This window comes from Panthera onca, chromosome B2 (genome assembly GCF_046562875.1).
Source record: "Panthera onca isolate mPanOnc1 chromosome B2, mPanOnc1 haplotype 2, whole genome shotgun sequence".
NCBI lineage: Eukaryota > Metazoa > Chordata > Mammalia > Carnivora > Felidae > Panthera > Panthera onca.
The window spans coordinates 22,867,159-22,892,200 of record NC_138343.1 but is presented as its reverse complement, the minus strand read 5'-3'; the positions used below and the strand labels follow the sequence as shown (position 1 = coordinate 22,892,200).

Here is a 25,042-nt window from a genome sequence, read left to right as displayed (position 1 = left end):
TCTTCTGCCTTCAGAGCTTTTCAAGTGTGGGTGAGGGGCAGTCTCTGGGTCCCCCAAATCCAGGGAGATATTTGCCAGGTTCTCTACATGGTTCATTAAATCCCCCTACTTCCTTGACGGGGAATCACTCCCTGACTTCCCTGACGAAGAGAAAGGCAGCTATCCAATGGTAACTCTCCAAAAGAGGGCATTTCTCCAGTAACACAGTGAATTCTTAGCTTTTACTAATGTATCGTGGAGGTGGATGATGAGCAAGCTTATCTCACTGTCTCAGAGTATATGGAGTATCTATCTTTCTTAGCCTTTGGAACCCCCACTGACAACAGGAAATATTCCATTTAACCTTCTATTTCATATGCATATCTAGTGAGACAGCCGTGATTCTCATGTTCGCATGAGAGGATGTATTCCTATCTGGTATGAACTGCTTGTTCACAGGGTTGGTGCAAGTCACAAGTTCAAAGTGGAACAAGTGCAATGCTCCCCTCTGTGTTGATGTCTCCACAGAACTATGTGATGATCATTACAGACTCTCAGAGAGCCCTTTCTTTGTTCAGGTGCTTATCTGAGCCCTTCACCTCAATAACCTGTTTAAGCCTCAAAGTGGCTCCATAGTGTAGATACTCTTAATTGTCTTCATTTTACAGATGGGAAAGTTGACTCAGAGAGAGGTTAAAGAGCCTGCCTGAGGTTACTGCCTGCCTAGTAAATGATGCAGCCAGGACTAGTCTGGATCCACAGTCAGTGCTCTTAGCCTATCTGTTTGGATAGCAGTATGTGATTATGCTAACTGAAGGAGAAGATTGCGACTTACTTAGGGCCCAGTTTTCCTCTGAGGAAGAAAACAAGCCCATGTTAGTTGGCAGCAACTTTCTTCCCCTGGCCTGACATCTCCATGCACTACCAAAGAGCGGGGTCTGCTTCTGAGGGGGTTGGGGAGAGCCTCTGAGCAGGGAATGGGCAATCAACCTTTGTGGCATACCGAAGGGCCAGCAGTCCTTCCTGTGGGCACACACTCTCACTGGGAATTTGTAGAAAAGGAATACCCGGCCTTCCTTACTGAGAGATTTATCTCTGCTCAGCTTCCATGTAATTCCCCGCAAGTAGAACCCCCCACAAGGCAACCTCTTGCCTATTTGTACACAGATGCTGCCCTGACCCAGGAAATAGGTCTGTTCCATGTCTGTCCCTTCTTCTCTGTCAAGTTCTCAGGTTCTAGAAATGTCCAGAAAAAGAAAGGGGATGGGCAAGAGCAGATTCCCCAAGGGAACTCAGATTTACATTGATAAAAAGGGCATAGAAAATATCTTTATCCAGGAATCCAATCAATACTATTTATCACATTTAGAAGTAGTCATTTGTTAATAATGCATCTTGGTATTGAAGGAATATTTGCATGTGACTGAGTAGGTTATTGGAGAAGGGAAGACAGGATAAAGAATGAGAGCAGAAAGAAGTTGCAGAATGGTGCTCTGACATCCCTCTGCCAGGTGTGTTTCCAGGGTGCTGGGGAGGATTTCCCAAGCATGTTGACTTGTAGGAACTGTAGACGACCTTGTTTGGAAGGCTTTTACAAGACTACCATGGAAGGGGAGGTCAGGATTTGGCTTTTCACAAACGTGTAGAGCTGCACTTGCCTTTCTTTTTAATGATTTTTGGGGAATAATTGTAGATTCGTATGCAGTTGTAAAAACATTTTATCCCATTTCCATCAGTGGTAGCATTTTGCCAAAATATAGCACAGTATTACACCAGGTTATTGATACTGACACTCCATTGATCTTATACAGATTTTTCCAGTTTTCCCTTAAGTTATTTGTTTGTATGCATTTTCAGTTCTATACAGTTTTATCGTGTATAGATTTGTGTATTCACCACAAAAATGAAGGTACAAAGTAGTTCCATTACCACAGGGATCCTTCATGTTGTCCTTTTACAACCGTACCCACCCCCACCTCTATCTGCTGTCCTTAGCGTTCACTAATCTGTTCTCCATTTCTAAAATTGTGTATTTAAAATGCTGTAGAAATGGAATCATACAACATATAACCTTTTGGAATTGACTCTCCCAGAGTATAATTCCCTGTAGATTCATCCAGATTGTCGCCTCTATCAGTAGTCCATTCCTTTGTATCACATGAATTAGCATTACATGGCATGTGGATGTCTCACCATTCATTTAACCATCCACCTGCTGAAGGACATCTGGTATACTCACTTTTTGACCTGTTGGGTCTTGATGGATTGGCCTTCCAGTGGTTGTTTTTACTTTATCTCATATTTCTTACCATGCACAGACCAAATACATCTGGATTAATGTGAAAAAAAAATTCATCTAGTGTATTTTTCATACTGTTACAGACTTATTATTATGACAGTTGAATTACCATTGTCCCTGACAAACCAGTAACACCATCAGCTGTGTATGCATTTCCTTATGGTGTGAATGAACAGTGCCTCTTTAGGACTGTATTAAGACTTGATCTATGTTTTTTCAGAGTTTGTAATAATTGGTTTCACACAACTGGGAGGGTCAGGCCGCAAAGAATTCCAGTGTGGACATTAGTTCCATGCCTCCAATCAATCCCTGATAACTTTGGCTTCAGAAGGGGTGTGCCCACCCTCTGGTCGCAAATACTCTGTTAGTTGGGAGAGTTACGTCATATAAAGAAAACTGTGGGAGGTGCAAGAGGGGAACAGAAAATGGGGAATTAAGGTTTAAAAATACAAAGGAAAAAATGGTTCAAAGAGCTTGCCAAGAAAGTTTTTGTTCATTTGTCCTTAAGATATTTGGGGAGAGATTGAATCAAGCTGTTTGACTTTTGCTCAGAAAGGCTCTTGTGTATGATAATTAACTTGGCTTCAGCCAAGAGGTTATATATAACCTTGTGTATTTGGGCTAACGTGAAAGGATGTCTTTTCTGTGAGTGTAGATAGTTGGAAGAGTACATGGTCTAAAACCGTAAAGACCACAGATAATGTAACTTAATAAATTTTAGACTATTGGAGCAAACTGAGAAAGAAAACAGAAGTCTTTATAAGATTACTCATATTGATTTGTTTTCTTTTTGGAAAGGTCAAAGAATATTTCCACAGCAGTGAAACAACCCAATTAATATCTATCCAATAACAGTCAATGATAAAATCATCCTGTTTTTCATATATTGATGGGAGATTGACACTCCAGGCTGACAGATGCAGTGCAAAAGGTAGAAGTTAGAAGTAAGGGTTTCTCTGGGAATACATGTCAACTCTCAGTGGAGGTAAAGAGGTGCTTCTCAGTTGCCTTTCCTTTGGGGGTGGGATGTAGTTTGATTTTTTTGTTTGTTTTAAATGTCATCTTTTAATTATATTTTGGATAATGATGAAGAGAGATGTAATTTGGTTATGAGAGTAAATCTTAAAAGGCTCAGTGGCTCCTTTATCTACTGCTTAAAACAACTCCCACTAGTAAAGAGTGTTTCATTAATCGTCGTTACTTGGGAATTACGGAATTAGAACAGCTGACGTTTCTTTTATCATTCATATATTTAAGTGACAGTGGCATTACTTACTCTAAATTAAATTCCTTTCATGGTTAAAAAATTATAACAGTGTGGCAAGAAATAGAGCACTACTAACTTTTATTTTGGAAAGCAATTTTTCTAATATAGATATGAAAGCACACTTTTTCAGACTACAAGGCAGACAAGTATTACTCCTTGGTTCTATAACAGAAAGAATAGGTAAGCACATGTAACTTAAGACTTCAGGAATTTTAGCAATGGGTTAAAATGCTTAAAAGGTGCATCAGCAGGTTTTCATGTTCTCCACACTAAGAAGAAAGCATTCTTCTCTGGTGCTTATGTAAATATTGTAGCTAAGCTGTGTTCCCTTTGGGTATCAAGGAGCTGGGCCAAGTTATTCTCAAGTTGGAGCTGACCCTTATAAGTCTGTGTTTCATGGAAATTGGAATCAGAGTGAGAAAGGGCCAGTGGTGTCTGTTGGAAGGACTTTGTTGACCCTGCCATCCAAAGGTCTGTTCCCTAGGACCACAGTGTGGGGGATTTACAGACTCACTTTCCATTTCTGCTCCTTTCTTCCTCGAAGACTTCGCAATTCTAGTTGGCTTTTTCACTTGTGGCCCAGTTTTGATAACTCTTGTTAATAAGGAAACTTAATGGTACATTTGAAGTAAGTAACAGCATATCCCACCTAACAACTCTGTATAGTGTTCGATGGTGTTCCCTCAAACACCTATTATGGACGTGACTAACCTTATAAAAATTGATGTATAATGAATCCACATTTAGTTGAAAGTGATTTTTTAATTAATGACCATCTTGATGCACCTAAAATGTGATTCTGTTTTTAAAAAGTCTCATCTGCTGATTTTGGGAATACATTGTTACCTACAGCTCTGTATGTAACTTAAGCAATTATAAATAAAACGCAACAAAAAAAAATTGAACAAAAGCAACTTCTATATCAAAAATAGAAAATGTTGAAGACTAGTAAACTGTTAGGAAGGCTAATGTTTGCTGAATGAAACTTTTGTTTGTGATTTACTGTGGAGCAAGCAGTACTTAATTCTCTTGAGTTCTAGAATCTTAGATTGAAACGGGAGGGAAAGGGGTAAAAGGTATGAATACTGTATTTTAGCAGCTAGTCAAAGGGAGGTATAAGAGGTGGGATGTGAATCCTTGGTTCATTATATTTGAGTCAATATATTTCACTTTTAACTCTTAATAAATGCTAAGTAAGGCATGACTATTCCCTTTACATTTTCAGATGGTTCTGAATTACCCTGTAGTGTTGTCAATTTGGCCAACTCAATTTCATTTCATGTTTCTGCCTCCATATGTTTGATTTTAGCTTTCCCCCTAATTGGAAGATCTTTATCTTCTTAAACTCTACTTGTCATTTAAGACCATACTCATCTAACCCTTCCAAAACATTCTTGTTCAGCTCACCTTAAAGTAGACCCCCTCTCCTTCCTCTGTGATTCCATAGAGGAGGAGAACCTAGCTTCTCCTACTCATTGGACCTATCATATATGTGTTCATAGGTTTTTCTGTCTCTAATTTGAGAGTACTCATCCTTCGAGAGCATAAACTGTGGAATGATACATGCCTGTGTTCACATTCTTGATCTAGCACTTACTTGGTTGGCTGACCCAATGCCATTCCCAGCCCCATGCTTCCTTGGACACACCCCAGTTTAGAGTTTAAGAAACCAAACACTCATTTTCCTTGTACCCCTTACATGTAGTGGTGGCTAAGTGACACAGTTGTAGGCAATGCAATGTAAGGAGAAGTTTAAGGGCTTTTGGGGTTAGCTTTTGCTTCCCCATAAAGCAGCAAACCTGAGAGCAGTGCCCATTAGAACTGCCCCTGCCTTTTTCTTCTTCTTCTTCTTCTTCTTTTTTTTTTTTTTTTTAAGATTTTATTTTTAAGTATCTCTACACCCAACGTGGGGCTCAAACTCACAACTCCCAAGGTCAAGGGTAGCATGCTCCACCAACGGAGCCAGCCATGTGCCCCCTGTTTTCTTCTTGTATGAAATATGATGACTACAAATGGGCAAGCCATTTTGCAGTCATGACAGCAGTATAATAAGTATGAAAACCAAACCAAGGATGGTGGAGCAAAAAGACAGAGCAAGCGTCCTTCAGGACATCCTTGAGCTCTGTACTGAACCTAGAAATGCCTACCTCGAGAATCCTAGTTAGAGAAATGAAAAGTTTAATTATTTAAGTCACTAAAAATAAATGGCCCAAATAATTCTGTGACTTGCAGCCAGAAGCTTTTCTGGATAGCTGTGTAATCTGGCACAAATTAGTTAACTCTCTACACTTTGGTTTTCTTATCTATAAAATAGAGCTAATAATAGCAACATAACAGAGTTGATGTGAGGATTAAAAGAGATAATGTTTTCTGAAACATGATAAGCAGATAATTTTCTTTTGGCTCCTTCCTTCATACAACACTGTTCATCAGAAAACATGTTTTTGTACAAATATAAGCCACAATAAATATCTGATGAGTGAATTAAATGACTATTAAAGCAGCTGAGCAGACTTTGCAAGACAGGCTACTATAGTGGCTTCCCACAGACTTGTTAATAGCTGAGTAGACAGTGGAGAAGGAATTCACCTAATAATTGGGGTATAGGTAGGAGAGGGAAGGTTTTGGAAAATAGTTCTGAAAAACACAACCAATCTCTCACTACAATAGGGTAAAAAATGGCCACAAATTCTAACCTTCCTATTAGTTCTTTCTCTACTCCTGTGTAACTTGGCCATGTGATTTGCTTTGGCCTATAGTGATAGTAGCAAACATGATTCAAACAGAAGGTTGATAAGTGTTTGCACATTGAGACTTGCCTTCCTACTGCAAGTAGGTCCCTGCAAGCCACCATGTACATGAGCCTGAGCTGGCTTGTTGCATGGTAAGAGGGAACCAAGGAGTCCTAGCTGACAGGCAGCCAACACCAGACATGTGAGTGCTAAACCCTGGAAAACAGAAAGGTTTCTTCCTGAGCTCAAAGTGCCAACTGATATTAAGCTAAATGAATAGTTTTCTTAAACCACTAAGTTTTTGTAGCAAAAAATAAGTGACATGTGGATGGTCTTAGGAACCCCTGATACGGGGTAGCTGGATGCCATATGTCCGAAGATGAATGCCTAGGAAAAGAGAGAAGGGCACCGTATCACTGTCGTAGTACTCCATCTGGGTTCCAGGACCTTAATCTAATCATGAAGAAACATCAGAAAACATCAACTTGTGGGACATTCTATAAAATAATTGGTCAGGATTCTCTACAATGTCAGTGTCTTTCAGGACCAAGGAAGTTCAAGTAGCTGCTCCAGATTAAAGGAGACTAAAGAGACATGGTACCTAATGCATTATGTAATCCTAGACTGGATCTTGTACTAAGGGAGAAAAGGCTACAAGGACATTCCTGGGGAAACTGACAAAATTTAAATATGAGCTACAGATTAGATAAGAGTGTTACATTGATGTGAAATTTCCTAAATTTGTTAACTCTGCTATGGATATATAAGATAATATCTTTGGTCTTAGGAAATAGGCATGGAAGTAGTAGGGATGAAGGAACACGATATAAGGAGCCTACTCTCAAATTGCTAAATAAATTATGTATAATACATATGTTTATATAATTATCAATATGTAAATAAATATAAAAATAATAACTGATATAGCTACTGCCATACTTTTTTGACTGAGGAAAGTTTTAGCAAGTGTCTTTAAGTTTTTAGGGAGTGTGCTCACTTTTCCATAGATTGTACCTTTTGCTATGCTCGGATCAAGTGAGTATAACATGTGAGCGCCATGCAGCTTGTAAGAGCAAACCGAAATCACGGTCGCTAAGGGGTGATATCAAGGTGGTGTGTGTGCTCTTTTCTCCTTTAGCGTAGTTACCAATGCGAGTTCAGAGTTCCTGTACTCTGACTTTTGACTGAAGATCTGCAGTGACCAGTATGTACCTCTTACTTGTCAACACCATTAGTTTCTTGTGCCCTCTCATTGGAGCACTTGGACTGAGACATACTGGTCAGTTCCCTTCCATAAGAAGTTTATTACTAGGCACTGCTGTGTTAACATCCTTTGTGACTCAGGTATAATACTAACTCTGCATAAAGAGATGTGTATGTTATTGCATATAGGCTTGACTACTGCACTTCCTACCTGTTGGACCTATTGAAGAAATAGCTGAAGAGAGTTATCTGGCTGTCTTCTCAGTGCCATTTTCCCTGCTTTGATAAAAGTTGAAGTCCTACTTCTCTATCAGTAGTTGTATGACAGTATATCTTAGTCTTTCTGCATTTGGGGGATGGATCTCTTAGGGCATCTTTTTGTTTCATTTGTCTTGAATTTTCATATGTTTCTTGTTCCACCATCAGTGGTCATTTAGTATGTTCATAACCTTACTAAGATCCCAATTTCCATGTTCATGACATTGTGACTGGTACCCTGGTCTGCATGTCTCCCACTAATGCATGATGGCTAGGCTTTAGAGAAGGCAACCTGAGACCCAGATAAAAACTGAAATTTGTTGTTTGTCTTGAGTCCTGAGACAGGCTTCAAAAAGACCAGATTTCATGCATTAAAATTACCATTGTCTTCCCAACAGGACCTGTCTTACAAATAGCTCTGTATGGTCCTCTCCCTGTTCTTTGGTATGTCAGGTTTTAAGTATCTGTCGGCAAGAAGCAGAAACCATAGATAACAGTAGTTTAAGTAATACAGACTTTTATAATTCATTTCAAAGATTAATAAGTCCTAATGTATAGGTTGCAGGGCTGGTTTTGAAAGGTCCAGGCTTTTTACACTCACCCTCATTTCCCTCCTCAGCACACTGGCTTTCATCTGCCAGCTTGTTGCCCTCTGGTCACATGTTGGCTGCTGCAGCTTCAGGCATCATATTCTCATGTGGCAGTATTCAGTGCAGGAAGGGAGACAGGAAGAGTTTGAAGGACCTTTATCTTGCCCTTGAGCATCCTAGCAGATTTCCCGATCCATCTCATTAGCCATGTCTTCCCCTAGATGAGTCATTGGAAAACAGGGATCCTTCTCTCCCCTGGGGGTAGGTACATTGCCCCCCATACTCCAAAGAAGACACGATGGCTGATGGGGGAGGGGGGCAACTAATACGATCTACCACACCCAGATTAAAGGCACAAGGAGCAGAAGGATGCCGATTCCTGGGACACAGGCCCTCAAAGGAAGCTGGAAACATCCGTGAGGAAGATTCTCAGGGGACAAGACCATTGGGAATTGCTTCATGTACTATTGATTGGTACCTGAACCAGAAACTGTTTTCTCCTTCATTAAACTACAGAAAACTGAAATCTAGAACACAAGAAGGAAAGGCCATGGTCCAATCCTTCAACACCAGGGGTGTTGAAGGATTTGTTGTTTTAAGTTTATTCACATGCAGCCTAGCTCAGATTGTATTAAGGACCACTGTCTTTACAGCTCATAGAATCTGATCCCCAGTCTGCTTCACACCATCAAAAGGTTCTTTTAAAAGAGGTCTGCCTTTGGATTGTGTGAAGGACTTATTGACAGAATTGTGTGGGGCCAAGGATATATACAACTAGAGAAATTTTTCAGGCAGGAGATCGATCTTTGGGCACAGCTTGAAAAGTCAATCATCTAGTAGTAAGTCTCTGAAGAATTCAAGAGTTGTAGCTAGAAAGCAGGGGATCAAGGACTAACTCAGTGGTGAAAAGAGAAGAAATCAGAATTTATGTACCCGTACTGGCTTTTCTAGACCTGCTTTTGGGTGTGCAGTATACGGGGCTTTCATTCTTGTGTGACTGCCAGGGTACCTAATGATCAAGGGAGGGGGAAGCTTTTGTCCAATACCACTGCTAAATACTAGCCCTGTCATCTCACTCAGGGTTTCTGTATATGTTAGTCAAATTCAGGATTAAAAGCATTATTTGGTGTGGTGGAAAAAACCCACATTTTACTTATTCAGAAAAATCTGATATATTTGAGCACTTACTTATACAAATCATTTTACTAGCTTTCATGGAGTAACGATGAAGTCAATCAGGAAGCTGGCAGTTAGTTAGAAGGTAGAAGGCATACAGTAGAAGTGGAATTTTTGATGGCTTCAAATACTTTGAACATAGCTCCTTTACAATAATGTTTGAAAGTGAATCTAGGGAAGCATTCGTTGGATACATACTTGAAGTGAAAAAACATATTTGAGTCCCATTGTCTGTGATTTTGCTTAAATGGTGTTTATTTTTTAAATATAGATGATAATACCAGTCCTGGCATTCCCCTTAGGATAATTGTGAGAGTCAAAATCAAGATAATATTGATGAAATGTTTTGTAATTGGTTAACTTCTATAAAATATGAATGTTAATTGCTGGGTTGTTTCAGTATTACTTGTGGCAATTATTGTGGGAAAGCGTCAATTCATTAAGTCAAAGGACGCCTAGAAATTAGCCCCTATTGACAAGGAAGGAAAAATATACTTAATATAATTTAAAAAATGTTTTCCAGCAAAATAGTTTAAAGTTTTAATTTGATCCTTGGCTTTGCAACAAAACATTTTGAGAGGGAACCTCAGGGTACAGGGGCTCTTTACATTTTAGCAGTTCAGTCACTGAGGAACAAAATAAAATAGACAAAATACTGGCACAGCAGCAGTGCTGAAGTCCCAGACTTCAAGGAGCTAGTGCCCAGTGCCAGCTACCTTCTATAGAGTAAGCTCAGTGAATGGCCATGAAGGGTGGGATGAGTGATCAGAATATTCATTTTTTTCCTCTTATGTTTTTGTGTTCCAACTCTCTGCTTTCTGAGCTTTTTCAGAAATGACATTTCTGATATCACCCCTGTTAAAATATCACCTCATAATATGATGGATAAAATCTCTCACAGACACATTAGAGAAAGTCACTGCTCATACTGAAGACTTCATTTTAAGTCTGAAATTCTTCATAATACTACCCATTTATATGAAACAAGTAACTTAAAAAGTAGAAAATTCTCAGCACTTCTCCTTCCATGCCATTCACTCACATTGCAAATACCCAAGCACTTGCTACATGCCCCACACTGTTCTAGCCACTTGAGATGTATTAGTGATGAAAGCCAGCAAAGATCCTGCCCTCGCAGATTACAGGCTAGCAGCAGTCTGACAGTAAACAATAAATAGAAAAAATAGGAAAGGTTGTAGCATCTTAGAAGATGATATTCTCTGATGAAAACAGGGCAGAATAAGGGGTTTGGAAGTGTGGATTGGTGGAGAAGTATATAGTTTTAAAGTGGATGGTCAGGAAGGCCGCCTTGAGAAGGTGACATTTGAACAGAGACCTGGATCAGGTGAAGGAAAAGACCATTCCCGGTGGACACAGTTGTCCAAGCAAAGGGTGCAAAGTCAAGTGTACCTGCATGTCTGAGGGGTAGAAGGTGACCAGATGGCCAGAGGAGAGAGCAGTTGGCAGTTACCTTTGTTATGCTGTTAAATATTAATCAAATTATTTTTGCAGTACTTTGTATTTATTTTGATGAAAGCTTCTTTAGGGGCACCTGGGTGTCTCAGTCACTTAAGCGTCTGATTCTTGATTTAGGCTCAGGTCATGACCTCATGGTTCGTGAAATCGAGCCCCATGTTGCTATGAGTGCAGAGTCCTCTTGGGATTCTCTCTCTCTCTCTCTCTCTCTCTCCCTCTCTCTTGCTGCCCCTTCCTCTCCCTCTCCTTCTCTCTCCTCAAAATAAATAAATGAACAACAACAACAAAAAGAAAGCTTCTTTAGAACTTAGTTAACTACCTCTAAACTGAGCCGCATCCTAGACTTTTAAGAGCTGAAAGGAACTTGAGATGCTGTATTACTGCTGTTCTTTCATTTTATGGGAGAAGCAGCCCAGATCTACTGAAATAATTGGCTGCATAATGGCTCAGTTGGTAAATCTCAGTGTTTTTGGAGATGGATGTGGTAATGAGAAAAAAAAAAAAAGAAAGTGAAGAACACACAGAAATTTTTTTCAAAGTTTGTAAATGTTTAGCCCCTTTGAAATCTTACATTTATTTGGTAAAATGTACAATATAAAATTTGCCTTTTTAACTATTTTTAGCCGTTTTTAGGTATACAATTCACTGACATTAATTAGATTCACAGTGTTGTTCAACCATTAGCACTATCGATTTCCAAAACATTTTCATCACCTCAAGCAGAAGCTTTGTATTCATTAAACAGTAACTCCCCATTCCCCCCTCTTTCTAGCCCCTTAGTAACCTCTAATCTTGCTGTCTCCATGAATTTACTTATTCTAGATATTTCGCATAGGTGAAATCAGATAGTATGTGTCCTTTTGTCTGACTTGTTTCACTTAGCGTATCTTTTCAATGTTCACTCATCCTATAGCATGTATAAGAACTTCATTTCCTTTTAGGGCTGAATAATATCCCATTTTATATATGTACCGCATTTTGTTTATTCATTCTCAGATACTGAGTTTTGTTGTTGTTGTTGTTTTTTGTTTTTTCCTTTTGTCATTTGTGAATAATGCTGGTGTGAACATTAGTGTACAGTTATCTTGAGTCCCTTTTTTCAATTTTCGGATATACATATATTCATCTATATATCCATATATGTCTATAACTATATTGTGTGTATGCATGTGCATGCATACCTGCATATAGCTAGCGATAGGTAGGTAGGTAGGTAGGTAGGTAGACTGAAAGAGAAAGGGAGGGAGAGAGAGAGAGAGAGAGAAGAATGGCTAGGTCATACAGTAATTCTATGTTCAACATTTTGAAGAATGACCAAACTGTTGTCCACAGCAGCTGTGTCATGGTACATTCCAGCAGCAATGTACAAGGGATCCAGTTCATTTACATCCCTGTTGATGCTTGTTTTATGAGTTTTTTGTTTGTTTGTATTATAGCCAGCCTAGTAGATATGAAGTGGTATCTCACTGTGGTTTTGGTTTATATTTCCCGAATGACTAATGATGTGGAACATATTTTCATGTGCCTGTGGGCTATTTGTATAACTTCTCTGGGGAAATATCTCTGTAAATCTTTTGCCCATTTTTTTCTTTTTTTCTTTTTAACGTTTATTTATTTTTGAGAGAGAGAGTGCACAAGCAGGGGAGGGGCAGAAAGAGAGGGAGAGAGTCCTAAGTAGGCTCTGTGCTGTTAGTTCAGAGCACAACGTGGGATTCTTTCCCACAAACTGTGGGACTTAATGAGCTGAAATCAAGAGTCAGACACTTAACCGACTGAGCCATCCAGGTGCCCCTCTTTTACACATTTTTCAACTGGGTTTTGTATCTGTTGTTGAGTTGTAGGAGTTCCTTAGATATCCTGGATAATAGACCCTTAACATATATAATTTGCAAGTCCTTTCTCTAATTCAGTGAGTTGTCTTTCCACTCTCCCCTCTTTTTAATTTTAATTTTTTTTTAAATTAATTTTTTGAGATGTTTTAGGTTCACAGCAAACTTGAGAGTAAGGTACAGAGATTTACCATATACCCTCTGCCCCCTCACATGCACAGCCTCCCCAATTATCAACATGTGCCACCAGAGTGCTACATTTTTTACAACTGATGAACCTACAATTACACATTATTATCACCCCAAATTCATTGTTTACTTTAGGGTTCACTCTTGGGGTTGTACATTCGTGGGTTTGGAAAAATGTATAATGACGTGTATCCATCATTATAGTGTCATATAAAGTATTTTCATTGCCCTAAAAGTTCTCTCTACTTCTTGCCCGCCCCCCCCCCCCACCAAATTCTCCCAAATTCCTTATCTTCTGGCATTGTCTGACAAAAGTCTAATTATATTATGTAACCTTCTTTATGTGGCTCCATACTAGCGATGAAGGTACATGGGCTTCACTTGTCTTAGTGCAGCTTAAATACTGTGTGTGTACAGATCTGTGTCACAGTCAACAACTGCCCATTCTCAGCCTTTTCTCAGGTTGGTGATACAACCTTTTCTGTGTGGCACAGTGATTTTTCTAAGGACTTTGGGGATGGAGGTTTGAGTGGTATCTCCACCCACCCCACCCCCAATGCCTTCCACAGATAGCACAGATGTCCTACGCCTTCAGAGGCATGGTGTTGAGCAATAGCAGCCAGTTTTAATCTTCCCTCAGTGCTCTTTGTTTCCCATCCTGATGCATGGCTAGCGTAGCCGCTGTCTTCCCTGACATGCTTCATGCTCACAGGGGCTTTGCTTTGGAGGGGCCAGACCAGAGGCTGTGTGTGGAGGCTTGTGCACTGCTCTGGTTCCTCTCTTACTAGTGCTTCTCTTTCTGCGGCTGTTGAGGCAGAGCCTGGAGGGCCATCTGCTGTAGAAGGGACAGTGTATGGGATTAGGTGCTTTTAGGCTCTAAGGTCCACTTGGTTTCTCCATGTTCACACTGATGACTTCTTACTGCCCTCTTCTCAGTTGCCGTTCTACTCCTCCTCATCTTTTCCTTTCCCTCCTTTTAACTTCCCCATCTCTGGGCTCCTGTCTCATGTTATTTTGCTTCTATATATAGGCTGACCTTCTTAGAATGATTTTCAGCACCGACAACAAAAACAAAATCTTTTCCTGTGTGGGTTGCTCCATTCAGCACAAAGTCGTGTTAATCAGAACACCTAATTCCTTCCCATTCTGAATATTCTGTTTAAGTGAGGATGTTTCCCTACAGTCAGCTTTCTGCTTTGGGGGCTCTAGTTTACTGGAACTCTCTAGTATTAGAATAGGGAAAAAAATATACTGTCTTAAAACCCTGTCAGCCCTTGAGCACCTGGCAACAAATTATAGCTGGGGAGTGCCAAAGACCTGAAAATTAGACCTGCCTTGGCTGACAGTATCTTTAAGTATCTAGTTATTTATGGCTCACTTCCTTCCATAAAGAATTTGAAGTACCATATAAAAGTATGTACAAGAGGAGAAAATAAATAGTTGAGATAATCAGGACAAAGAGGAAATAAGACTAAGGAGATAAAACTGGGCCAAGAGTCACACAGAGAAATGTACCCTGAACACTTGTACAGTTGTGGAGGTGACCTGCAAGGTTGGTTCTAAGCATCTGTGGGGCCAAAGTAAGGAGAGAATTATGGTCAATTATGTAACTCATGGTATCCTTAAAATGAAAAACAACCCAGTTGTTCAGGGGAAAGAAGTGTTTGCCATTTCCATCTTCTTAGATCTGAGGTCAGTTCATTTAATGATGTCTCCTAGGGCAGACTATGTGGTACAGAGATCAGCATCCTGGACAGGTATGCCTGGTGCCTTACTAATGGCATTGCCAGCTAGCCCAATTCAGGGGACAATTCAAAAGAAGCTGTTCTAGGTGGGACCAAAACTAAGTGTTTCAAAGGTACAATTTGGTACAGCTCTGCAAAGAGATGCCAGATCCTTTCTTGCAGCACTCCACAGTGATGGTCACAAGTAGTCTTTTCGATAAGAATGATTACGAGACTCAAAGTGCAGCAGAAGGAAGCTGGAGGCCAGCTGCTCCCTGTTACTAATGACACTCTAGCCCTCGACCAAGGTGCTTGGGATTGCGGGTGCTTGATGTCATGGCTTCCTCACTGGCCTGTGCATTGGGTCTTCTCAGTAGAGCCAGTCTCCTGTGTTCAGGAGAGGTTCTGCACTTGTCCCCACTGACAGCCAGGTGGAACAGATGCCCCTAAGACCATCACACTGCAGATTTTTGTATATCATCATCTTCCTGAATTCACGCAGCAGTAACCTTTGAAATATTTTCCTTAGGTGTTTTTATGTAGACAGTCATGCCATCTCCAAATAAAGACAATCTGTTCATCTGTTTTTGGTCCCCCTACCCTTCCCCCACCCCCCACCATTTCCCCACTAGCTTAGAACTCAGGTTAGTAGAAACAAATAGAGAGAGTGGACATACCTGTCTATCTTCAAGCTGACCCTGAGGGCAAAGCAACTGGTCTTTCATCACTGTGAGTTATATTAGCTGTGGTTCTTGTATTGTGTCATTCATCAGATTAAAGAAATGCCCTGTGTTCTTCATTTCCTGAGAATTTTTATAATGAATGGATGTTGAATTTTTTTCAACTGCTTCTTCTGCATCTACTTTTGCATCTACGATTGCTTTTTCTAATTGTGTGTTGGGTTTTATTTTTTAATCTGCTTATATGATGAATTACATTGATTGATGTTCATATGTTGAGCTAACCTTACATTCCTGGGATAAATCCAGTCCTGACATAGTGTCCCCTGTATGCATTGCTGGATTTAATTTGTTAATATTTTGTAAAAGGTGGTTTGTTTGTTTTCTCATGATGCATATTGGTTTAAAGTTGTCTTTTTTTTGTAATGTCTTTGTCTGGTTTGGTATAAGGGCAATCCTGGTCTCATAAAATTTCCTTATTCTCTATTTCCTGGTAGTGTTTTATAGATTTAGTATTATTTCTTTCTTAACATTGTGATAGAATTCACTTAGTGAAGCCATCTGGCCCCAGAATTTTCTTTGCAAGAAGGTTTTTCTTTTCTTTTCTTTTTTTAATGTTTTATTTATTTTTGAGAGAGAGAGCACGAGCTGAGGAGGGACACAGAGAGAGGGGTACAGCAGATCCAAACTGGGCTCTGCACTGACAACAGCAAGCCCGATGCGGGGCTTGAACTCGCGAACTGCAAGATCATGGCTTGAGCCAAAGTCAGACACTTAACCGACTGAGCCACCCAGGTGCCCGTGGGAAGGTTCTCAATTATATATTCAGTATTTTAATTGATATAGGTTATTTGTTCTTCTTAATGGGCTTTGGTAGTTTGGGGTTTTTTTGGGGGGGGGAATAATTTGTCCATTTTGTATGGATTGTTGAATAGTTGTTGAATTCACCTGCATAAAGTTATTTTATAATGTTCTTTCATTATCCTTTTATTACCACTAGGATCTGTCTTTAGTGAGGTCCTATCTTTAATTCCTGACATTGGTAATTTGTACTTTCTCTTTTTCATGTTTTTTCCTAATTTGTCTGGCTAGCAATTTATCCATTTTATTGATATTTCAAAAAAAAAAAAAAAACCGCTCAGCTTTTGGTACACATACATATACAAAGGAACATTATTCAGTCATAAAAAAGAATAAGACCTTGCCATTTGTGACAACATGGATGGGCCCAGAAGGTATTATGCTAAGTGAAATCAGTCAAACAGAGAAAGCTTTTTCTTTTATACAATGACTGAGTAATGTTCCATTGTGTATGTATACCACCTGTTCTTTGTCCATTCATCTATTGATGGATACTTCGGTTGTTTCCTTATCTTGGCTACTGTAAATAATGCTGCAATAAACATACAGATGCTATATATCTTTAATTTTTTGAGGACCCTCCTTACTATACTGTTTCCCACAGTGGCTTCACCGGTTTACATTCCCACCAACAGTGCACAAAGCTTCCTTTTTTTCACATCCTCATCAAAACTTACTGTTTCTTTTTTGATTCTAGAGAATACCATATGATTTCACTTACATATGAAAACTAAAAAATCAAACAAACAAACAAAAGGTTGAAACATACCCATAAATACAGAGAACAAGCCAACAGTTGCCAGAGAGGAGGGTGGTGGAAGGATGGGCAAAACAGGCAAGAGGAAGTGGGAGATACAGCCTTCCAGTTCTGGAATAAGTCACAGGGTTAAAGGTACAGCATAGGGAATATAGTCAATGGTATTATAATAGCATTGTATGGTGACATATGGTAGCTACCACAACATACAGAGTGGTGAGCATACCACAAAGTATGGAGTTGTCGAATCGCTATGTTGTACATCTGAAACTAACCTAACATTGTGTGTCAACTGTCCTTCAATTTAAAAAAATTTATTTTAAACCAGTTTTTGGTGTTCATCAATTTTCTCTATTGTTTTTCTTTCCTTTTTTTTTTTATTTTATCACTTGCACTCCTATATTTAGTTTTTCCTTTGTTTGGCTTAGTTTGTTCTTAATTTTATTTTTCTACATTTGTAAGGTAGTAGTTCATTGATTTGACACCTTTCCCCTCTCACATAAGCATTTAATGCTATAGGCTTCTTTTGAATTACAGCTTTAGATTCATTCCATACATTATTTTGTGTTGCATCTTAATTTGTATTCATTTGAATGCATTTTCTAATTTTTCTTGTGATTTTTTTTTTCTTTGACTTGGGTTATTTAAAAGTATGTTGTATAATTTCCCAGTATTTGGGAATGTCTTTAGATATTTGTATACTCTTGACTTCTGATTTATTTTCTCTTTGGACATAGGACATTCCTTAAATTTAACTCCTTTTAAGTATTTTGAAATTTGTTTTGTGTCTCAGAAAATCATTTATGTTGATGAATGACCCATCTTCTTGAAAAGAATGTGAATTCTGTTGTATGGTGTGCATAATTTTATATTTGACAAAATTAACAACCTGTGATATGTTGGAAATTTTTTAGAAAGTTCTTCACTAAAGATCAGGGCTTTGTTTGTTTGTTTGTTTGTTTGTTTTGAGAGAGAGGGGATGCAAGTGATCAAGGGGCAGAGAGAGAGGAAGAGGAGAGAATCCCAGGAGGGGCAGAAAGGGAGAGAGAGAGAAGTGGGGCTTGAGCTCACCCAAAGCAGGGCTCAACCTCACGAACCATGAGATCATAGCCTGAGCTGAAGTCCGATGCTTAACTGACTGAGCCACCCAGCACCCCTAGACCAGTGCTTCTTAATCTCTATGTATCTTATAGCTAAATATTTGTTTTCCCATTTGTCATTATGATTGCCTTGATACCAAGTGATAAACAGAGATGTTAGTATTTAACTTATTATGAAGCATTTTTCCAGCTGGACCTTGCATATCTAATCTTGAAGTTCCATGAATATTCAAGTTCAGCTAGAGTGAATGGGAATCTGTGGAACAATTTTAAGAGTTTTTTTTTATGGTTTAGAAAGACACTGAAAAATAAAAATAAGAACACATATGGCTGTCTTGGAGATGAGTCATTCATTGTCCTATCCTTACACATATCTACTGTGACAATGTCCAGATTTATGTTTTAGAAAGAGACTTGGCAGCACTATCACAGATGGACCAAATAGGGAGACAGACGGTGACTACTTGGGAGTTTCTTGGAATAGTCCAGGTGGGAGATGTTTGTTGAAGGGACAAATCTATAGCTACAATTGGACTAGAATGAAGGGATGGTTTTGAGAGAAATTTTGAGATATAATTTAAAGGTCTATATCTGAAATGAGGTAGTGTTTTAAGTTAGTTTACTCCCAGGTTTCTTCCTTGAGTAACTAGATGGATGATGACCCCATTCATCATGAGGTGGAAAAATAAGATGAAAAGCAGTAGTTGGTTTGGAGAGGGTATTGGATAGCTTTGGCTTAGGACTGTTTTGTTTATATGTTGGATGGGCAATGTGATGAATGATGTGGGGTGGCATGGGCTTTGGATAAGATGTGATATTAGGACATAATTAATATTCTGGTGTATATGATGTGCTATAGTATAGTGGATTCATCTTATTTTAAGCTTAATTCCTGATCTATGTGAAACCCTATCTAGTTGCTATTCACATCATTCTTATATCTCAGACAAATGAACTTACATCAGCAGTTCAGTTAACCTTAGATTACCCATATGGGAAATGTTTGCAATAGAAAGCACAACCCAGATGATTTAACAAGGGCAATGTCTGGTTATCTCTTGTTGAATAATAAACCACTCCAAACTTAATAGCCTAAGAAAGCCGCCATTTTATTATTCCGTGGTCACAAATTTGGACAGCACACAGTGGAGATAGTTTGTCTCTCATCCGCAATGGCTGGAGCCTTGGGAAGATTAAACAGCTGAGGTGATTTAGAGGGCTAGGGCTGGCACCCTCTTGAGTCTTCTTTACTGACATGCCTGCTGTCAGTACCAGGATGGCTTGAAAGCTAGATTCACCTGGGACTGTCCACTAGAGCACCTACACATGATCTTTCTGTGTTACTTCCTTCTCAGAGCATGGCAGCTAGGTTCCAAGAGAGAATGTTCTAGAGAAAGAATTGTGAGAGAGGGTGTGTGGAGAGTGAGCATTCCAAGAAAACCAAGTGTTAGTTGTGTGGCTATTTTGACGTGACCTTGGAAGTCACATAGTATCACTTCCCCCATACTCAATTGATTGAAGCCATTACAACCCACTGAGATTGAAGAGGAAGGGTAGAAGAAATTTGTGGTTGTTTTTGAAATCCCTACAGATGATAACACTTATTTTCCAACCTTGGAAATGTATTGCCTCTTACAGAATGAAAGAGACCAATTCTGGCTCTAAAAAGAGGACATAGAGATCCATTTTTACTACTCATGATTTTCCTGAAAGTTTGGTCCCAGTGCAAGCAAAGAGGAATACTTTGTGCTTCTTATAACCTCTTAAAAATAAACAGAAAGCAAATTCCTATATTTTATCTAGTAACAAAAATCTCTATCAGTCTTTATATAAAAAGGCATGTACTATAAAGACTTCCTACCTTTGTCCTCCATTTGCACAGTTCTTTCCTACCTACCCCTGAATTAAAAATAAATAAATAAAAACACTTAGCATAACACTCTCCAGTTCCATCCACGTTGCTACAAATGGCCAGATTTCATTCTTTCTCATTGCCAAGTAGTATTCCATTGTGTATATAAACCACAACTTCTTTATCCATTCATCAGTTGATGGACATTTAGGCTCTTTCCATAATTTGGCTATGTTGAAAGTGCTGCTATAAACATTGGGGTACAAGTGCCCCTATGCAGCAGCACTCCTGTATCCCTCAGGTAAATTCCTACCAGTGGTATTTCTGGGTCATAGGGTAGATCTATTTTTAATTTTTTGAGGAACCTCCACACTGTTTTCCAGAATGGCTGCACCAGTTTGGATTCCCACCAACAATGCAAGAGGGTTCCCGTTTCTCCACATCCTCGCCAGCATCTATAGTCTCCTGATTTGTTCGTTTTAGACACTCTGACTGACGTGAGGTGGTATCTGAGTGTGGTTTTGATTTGTATTTCCCTGATGAGGAGTGACATTGAGCATCTTTTTGTGTGCCTGTTGGCCATCTGGATGTCTTCTTTAGAGGAGTGTCTCTTCATGTTTTCTGCCCATTTCTTCACTGGATTATTTGTTTTTCGGGTGTGGAGTTTGGTGAGTTCTTTATAGATTTTGGATACTAGCCCTTTGTCCGATATGTCATTTGCAAATATCTTTTCCCATTCCGTTGGTTGCCTTTTAGTTTTGTTGATTGTTTCCTTTGCAGTGCAGAAGGTTTTTATCTTGATGAGGTCCCAATAGTTCATTTTTGCTTTTAATTCCCTTGCCTTTGGAGATGTGTCAAGTAAGAAATTGCTGCGGCTGAGGTCAGACAGAGAAAGACAGATACCATATGTTTTCACTCTTACGTGGATCCTGAGAAACTTAACAGAAGACCATGGGGGAGGAGAAGGAAAAAAAAGTTAGAGAGGGAGAGAGGCAAACCATATGAGACTCTTAAAAACTGAGAATAAACTGAGGGTTGAGGGGGGTGGGAGGGAGAGGAGGGTGGGTGATGGGCATTGAGGAGGGCACCTGTTGGGATGAGCACTGGGTGTTGTTTGGAAACCAGTTTGACAATAAGTTTAATATTAAAAATAATAATAATAATAAAATAATAAAAAAAATAAAAACAGCTGCTGCTCTGAGTTTTTGAAATTGGTTGGAGCCTTTTTATAATAATATTTCATTGTACAGACATAGCATAGTTTATTTAATCATTTCTCTAGTGATGAATATTTGGGTTATTTACAGTCTTTTGCTTTTATAAACAATACTCCAGGAAGTGGTCTTATACAGTCCTAATTTCCTGTAAGGAGGATACTTTCTAGTAGTTAAAGTAACAAGGTGGTACGTGCATCTGTAATTCTGATAGCTACTGGTATACTATGCTCCTTAGGTCAATAGCTTAAAGACTCAATTGTGAACCTACCAGCAATATAGAGAGTGCTTGTTTTCCCTTGGCTTTGCTCTCAAGTATGGAATCAGATGTATTTATTTTTGCCAATCTGGTATATAAAATATGATAACTTTGTGCATTTTCATCTTTTATTTTTCTTAAGCTTTCATTTGCTTAAGGGTAATTTTTCTTTCCTTTCTGTGAATGTCTTCATATTCTTGGTCCATTTAAAAAATTAGAGGGGGCGCCTGGGTGGCTCAGTCACTTGAACATCTGACTTTGGCTCAGGTCATGATCTTGCGGTTCATGAGTTCAAGCCCTGCATCAGGCTCTGTGCTGACAGGTTGGAGCCTGCTTTGGATTCTGTGTCTCCCTTCTCTCTCTCTGCCCTTCCCCTGCTCATACTCTGTCTCTCTCTCAAATATAAATTAATTTTTTTCAACTTTAAAAATTAGATTGTTGCTCATTTTCTTACCTACTTTTAGGGGCTCTATTCGTGTTTTTGCTTTAGAAAAAGTTTCAGGGGATGGGGAACTGAGAGTAACAGATGAAAGGAGCATAACACACTAAAAAAATTACTAGATATTAAATAAAGTCAAATACCCTAAATAAGCAGTAGTTACTGTATAGTAAGAAATATCTGCTACTCCTTATTCAGTTACAGATATTAGGCTCTAGGTGGTTGGTTATATCTAAAAGAATGATAATAAAATTGAAAAGATTAAAGAAAAAGCCTCAGTCACAAAGCAGCATTAACCTTGCTACCTATATTTATTATTTTTTTTTACTTGAAACAACTAACAATTATAGGAAAATGTTTTGAAGTTTTAAAACTATTACCCATTATAATTCTTGAACATCATGTTTTGTTTTTTGTTTTTTCACATTACAACCCTCACTTGGACCTATATTAAATAGTGGTATCACAGTACATATTCATGTTATCATAAATATTTTTCATACTTTCTTATAGTCTGTCACTTAATAAATCTGTATTTTATAATTACAATTTTTAATGATTTCATTAAAATGCAGTATATTTTGTAAGCCATTCCCTAATTTGGGCCACTTAGGTTGTTTCCATGTTTTTGCTCTTATAAAGTAATACTGCTGAATATCTTCTTTCATTTATATTTTTCTTTTGTTGAATTATTTCTTTAGGATCAATTCCTGAGTAGAATCATAATAATAACGAGTATGAACATTCTTAAGGATCTTTACATGTATATGTTGTTTCCAAATTGTAAGAATACCTAGTGTAACCCCCCAGTGAATGAGGACAGTGGAACCACACGATGCAGAATGTGCTGGAACCACATCAGCAGGACTGCCATTTTTTCTTTCATTTTAAAAAAATAAAAATTCTTGGGGCGCCTGAGTGGCTCAGTTGATTGAACATCTGACTCCTGATTTAGGCTCAGGTCATGATCTCACAGTTCATGAGTTCAAGCCCTGTATCAGACTCTGCACTGACAGTGTGATGCCTCCTTGGGACTCTCTCTCTCTCCTTCCTCTGCTCATGCTCGCTCTCTCTCTCTCTCTGTCTCTCAAAATAAATAAATAAAAACTTAAGGAAATAAAAATTCTTCTTTAAGTAGATTTTAAAAGTCTATCATGGTTATATTAAATTTCATGTCTTTAATTAGTCACCAACCTATTTTTCAAGTCTCATGAATCAGTATGAATTATTCTAAACTATTTTGCCTCACTCTTCAATTGCTCTCTTAGGCATGTGACCACTGGGTCAGGGGTTGTGCATAATGTTCATGATCCCACTGTCTGTGAGATTGAATACCCCACTTCCCTCTACCTCACCTGAGTGTTCATTTTTGTTCAGGAACAGGTGTACTCAGCGAACCACTGGCTTTTCTTTCTCATACATCTTCCCTTTCGCTACTGATCCATTTTCTCTCTTAGTATCTTTTTCTTTTGTGATCTCATTTTGATTATTTTAATTCATTCAGCTTTTAAACAAACCATTTGAAAAGGCTCATACTTCTGCCTGGCTTCTTTTACACATTTATCCTTGTTGTTTTATTTATAAATGATGGTGGTGGGAGCACCTAGCCAGAAATGGATCCTTTCTGCAATGTCCTATCTGCCTCAAACCTTCTGTGTTTCCATAATGCACTCCTAACGCTTCTGTGCTACACTGCTACCCCTCTGCTATTTGAAGACGTTCCTTCAGTCTGGAATTTTCTTTTACCTTTCTCCACATTTTGGATGTGTATTAGTTTTGTGGGGTTTTTTGTTGTTATTGTTTGCTTGTTTTTTTTTATTTTTTGCCTGGTAACAAATTAATGTCATACTTATTAGATTAAAACCACACAAATTTATTATGTCAGTTTCCTTGCATCAGAAGTCCAGGCACAGGTTGGCTGGGGCCTCTGCTCAGTGTCTTCACAGGTAGAAATCAAGGGGTCAGCACGGCTATGTGCTCTTCTGGAGTTCTGGTCCTCCTCTCAGCCCATTCACCCTGTTGGGAGAATTCATTTCCTTATGATTGTAGGAATTAGGGCCCCACTTATTGCTGACAGCCAGGGCTTCCCCCAACTTTTAGAGGCCTCCCTCAGGTCCTAGCCACGTGGCCCTCTCGCTGTGTGTCAGCTCACTTTTCCTGGGCCAGCAGGAGAGTCTCTCTGGTTTGCTCAGATGAACTTCAATATAAAGTAACTAATCACAGGGCTGAAATCCCATTCTGTTCCCAGGGCCACCGCACTCAAAGGGAGAGATTTACACAGGGCATGTATGACGGGAGTAAAATCTTGAGGCCATTGCAGCCTGCCCAGGATCCAGACACCCTTAGTGTCCAGTTGAAATTATGTTCCTTTCATGAGCCCTTTCCGTAAGCTTTTCAAGTAGTATGACTTGCTCTCTTGCCTTCTTCACACAGCAGGTCTATGTCTTTGGTCTTAGTCTGCTTCAGGTAAGTGAAATAAACCCTTTGAGTTCATAGCATTGCTGTACTGTGAACAACACACTTTACCTTTGGAGTGAGTGGTACTAAATAAATGTTCCACCTTGGCTTGCTTGATCTCCATCCATTATTGAGGTAGCTCTTACTAAGGGTAAAAGTTGTTTTAACAAAATTGAGGGATTTTTCTGAATATTAACAGTCCGTTATGGCACACTTCCAACATACCCACCCATTTAGTAAGCCACATAGGGACAGAGACCATCTTTTTTCTCTCTCTCTACACATAGTAGGCTAAATTTGAATCAGGGCAAATAAAGATTACAGGAAAATTGTTTTTCAGAGGCAGGAAGGCGGGCTTAAAGTGCTTGGAATATAATAAAAAATGAAAGGCAACATTAGAGGCAGTGTGACTCCAGAGTGCCTCAGGGAGGGAAGTGAGGAATGTGGGGAGCGCAAGAAACGTAAAACTTATGGATGGGCTTATGGATGTCTCTCCCCAGTGCCTTACCTGCTAGTAGGCTCACAACCAGTGTTACTGGTTATTTACCCACAAGTAGGAAAGTAGGATGCACCTGTGAAGTCTTTATATATTTAAAAAAAATGTTTTGTTTGTTTGTTTGTTTGTTTGTTTGTTTGTTTTAGAGATAGATAGTTCGTGAGCAGGGGAACGGGGCAGAGGGAGAGATCTTACGTAGGCTCCA

General features: G+C 39.1%; 1 protein-coding gene across 14 annotated transcripts in view; it reads left to right on the top strand.

The window, feature by feature from the left end:
* FARS2 (phenylalanyl-tRNA synthetase 2, mitochondrial) overlaps positions 1-25,042 on the top strand; it is a 538,848-nt gene that overhangs the window by 305,783 nt on the left and 208,023 nt on the right. The gene's annotated exons all lie outside the window — the stretch shown is intronic.